The following is a 4,037-nucleotide window of genomic DNA, read 5'->3' as shown; positions in this document are numbered from 1 at the left end:
AAGCCAGAAAAGTACAGAGGTATGGCTGACTAACTCAATGAAGCCTTTGGAATTTATTAAAAAGTAAATATTAAACTGTAGCCGACGTATGGTAAGTTGCCATTGTGCTTTATGCTATAATGTTAATGTTATAAGAGATGTTTTTGCTGACGTGTACCTTTGATCTTAACGATCCTGCGATGATGTTGTTTTTCCTTTCGGGGTTAATATCTAGCAGTGAGTTAAGTTGCAGGCTGGGGAGTGAGGATTACATCTGAAGAATAAAAGAGATAGAGTATAGAAGGATTTTAATTTCGAACTTTATTAGTTTTTAGAAATGGATTTATTCAAGAGGTGACTTCGCTCTCGAGATGTACTCCTTGGACTTTTGGTTTCATATCTTTTATCCGCTGCTAAGACTACGATATCACTAATTAATCTATAATAACTCTAGTAGAACTCGATCCGCAAGTTTTAACTTTAAAAATTTTGTTTTCTCGTGCCTTTATGACATCTTGGTTTAACTCGGGTCCTGCTTGGTTTTCTTTTAAAATATAAAAAAAATCTCTCTTTTAACGATCTGAGTTTTTCCGGGATGTTACAACTGGTATCAGAGCGGGAGTTCTATTCTAGCGTTATACGCATAAGTCAATAGGCTATAAAAAATAAATAAATAAATAAAATAAATAAATCTCCGGGATGTTTTTCCGGGATGTTACAGAAATGAAATCTCCAGATATTCGCAGATTGGTGTACTCACTGAAAACTAGAATAGGAATCTGGGCTAAGGAAATGCTGGGTTATACTGGATTCTCACCTCATGATGTAATATTCAATGTAGACTCTATCTTGATGCAGTCCTAGCCTTGGGCAAAAATTGAGCATGATAAAGGAGTTGGTCATTGTATGTAACGTTGTAATTACAGCTTTAGGCATGGTGTGTAAGGTGAAGCCTTAGTCTAGACCATAGATCTTGTGATGATGGGATACGTTATGGTTTTTGGATTTGCATAGCCCACCCCTACGTTGTTTCTGGGTGGCTTGTACCAAGCTCCCCTCATCCTATGCCTTTTTCCACTCTAGGGGTTTTTTATGCCGGCGGACGTGGTGTGACCTGGGTATAGCGTGTTTCTTCTTCCTTTTGATATATACTATTCTAAATTCTCAAAAAAGAAAAAAAAGATAATCAAAACCACTCAAAATCAACATGAATAACCAAAACGAGTAAAGTAGCATAAATCTTCAAAATAATCACGAAATTCCTAACAACGAGCATCATTAAGGAGTATAAAATGATATAAATAAGTGCAAATAATTGCACTTATCAACCGGCTGCATAATTTGATCAGCAAGCAATTGCTATTAGTCATCTCAAGTTTTTTATAGACAATGTTCCATTCTTTTACGATATTTTTGTCACCTATATAAAACTTTTTCTTACCTTGTTAATTTCGAATTGATTATTATTGGTTTTGAGGTAAGTTGGAATTAAATTAAAATTTCAATGATAATGCATGAAAGATGCTTTCTTAATTCTTCCTCTAATTTTGAATCATATGCCCATACTAAAAAAAATCATTTTTAACAAGTTTTAGCAACGACTGTATTTTTCACGTTGCGAAAAATACAAGTTGTTACGAAATTCATTATTGTTGTTAAATATTCGTTGCCATAAATAAAAAATAACTTCCCACATTTTAAAAAAATTACTCGGGTTAACCTATATTTTTAGCAACAAAAAATATAATTCGTAATCGTATATATTGTTGCAAAAAATAATAAAATAAAGAGAAAATTATAAGAAACTACCTAATCTATACCCTTTTGTAAAAACTACCTTATATAAAATTTTTTGCAAAAAACTATCTCAAATAATACATTTATTCGCAAAACACTACCTTATAACGGTTTTTACCCTTTGACCGTTTAATTTAACCGTTGACAGTCACGTGACAGTAACGTGATTGTATAAACTCATTCTTCTTCTTCATTTCAGTGTTTTTCATTCCTTTATTGCTGCTTGTTGAAAATTTGTAATTAAATGAAAAAAAATGGCTGAAGAACATGAATTGCAAGCCCAAGATCAAGGTCACAGATTATGTGCAAATAATTGTGGATTTTTTGGAAGCCCAGCAACTTTAAATTTATGCTCAAAATGTTTCAGAGATTTACGTTTGAAAGAAGAACAAGGAGCTCTTGCGAAAGCCGCTTTACAAAACACCAAAATCCCCATTTACCTGGAACCAAATCCGAACCCGAGCCCGGGTTCATCTACCCAGTTAAAGATACCCGTATCGGTGGAAGTGGGTTTGATCTCAACCGTTGAGATGAAGCAGCAACAAAGGAATAAAAACGCTGAAATGAAGAAGAAGAATGGGTTTATACAATCACGTGACTATCACGTGACTGTCAACGGTTAAATTAAACAGTCAAAAGGTAAAAACCGTTATAAGGTAATATTTTGCAAAGAAATGTATTATATAAGTTAGTTTTTTGCAAAAAATTTTACATAATGTAATTTTTTACAAAAAAGGATATAGATTAGATAGTTTCTTATAACATTCTAAATACAACAAAGTGGTTGCTGTTAAAACTTAGAGAGATAAATACATTAATTAGAGAGATAAGGAGGAAGTAGAATGAGTAAAAGTTAGAAGATAGAGATGTTTTACTCATTGGTGTAGTTTTTACAATGGTGAACTTCGATATTTATAGGCAAGTTCATCCACAATTACATTGAATGCATTCACATAAGGGTAAATACATTAATTATCTTTCACACTGTATTCATGAATTACCTTTTACACTATATCTCAACACTCCCCCTTGAATGCATTCTAATTATGTAAAAAGAGTAAAATATTATTACAATATTTCTATTTAATACTGCCTCGTTAAAAACCTTGTCAGGAAAAACCCAATGGGATAAAAACCTAAACGAAGGGAAAAAGAGTGCAGTAAATATGATTCTCCCCCTGAGTTCAACATATATCTCGTAGATGACACATTCCAATTTTATATATAAGTTGCTCGAATCTCTTTGATGGAAGGGACTTTGTGAATAGATCTGCAAGATTTTCACTTGATTTAATTTGTTTGACTTTTACTATTTTGTACTTCTAGAGGTCATGTGCAAAGAAGAGTTTTGGTGCTATGTGTTTGGTTTTATCCCCTTTTATGAAGCCTTCACTAACTTGTTCAATGCAACCGGTAATATCTTCAAAAATTACAGTTGGAGAATTTATTATCGAGTTTATCCCACATTCTTCTTGAATGTGACCAATTACTGACCTTAACCAAACGCATTCTCTACTTGTTTCATAAAGGGCGATTAATTCTGCGTGGTTTGATGATGTAGCTGTCAGTGTTTGTTTCGTGGATCTCTAAGATATTGCGGTACCTCCATATGTGAATACATATCCATTTTGTGATTTAGCCTTATGAAAATCTGATAAGTATCCAGCAACTACATATCCAACAAGTGTAGCATCTTGCTTTGATCTATAAAATAGTCCAAGATCTTTAGTTCCTCGAAGGTAGCGCAACAAATGTTTTATTCCGCTCCAATGTCTCTTTGTTGGTGAATTACTATATCTAGCTAATAAATTAACAGCGAAAACAATATCAGGTCTTGTATTATTAGCTAGATACATCAGAGCTCCAATTGCGCTTAAATATGGCACTTCAGGGCCAAGAATCTCCTCGTCTTCTTCACAAGGTCAAAATGGATCATCTTTTTGTTTTAATGATCGTACTATCATTGGAGAGCTCAACGGATGAGCTTTGTCCATATGAAATCTTTTTAGGACCTTTTCTGTATAGTTGGATTGGTGTACAAAGATCCCACCGCTTAAGTGCTCCATTTGTAATCCAAGGCGAAACTTTGTTTTCCCAAGATCTTTCATTTCAAATTCTTTCATTAAATATTTTGCAGTTTGTTCAAGCTCTTGGGGAGTTCCGATGATATTTAAATCATCAACATAAACTGGAATTATAGAAAATCCTGATTGAGTCCGTTTAATAAATACACAAGGACTGATTTGGTCATTTTTGAATCC

This window comes from Amaranthus tricolor, chromosome 6 (assembly GCF_026212465.1).
Source record: "Amaranthus tricolor cultivar Red isolate AtriRed21 chromosome 6, ASM2621246v1, whole genome shotgun sequence".
Taxonomy (NCBI): Eukaryota; Viridiplantae; Streptophyta; class Magnoliopsida; order Caryophyllales; family Amaranthaceae; genus Amaranthus; species Amaranthus tricolor.
This window is presented reverse-complemented; position numbering follows the sequence as displayed.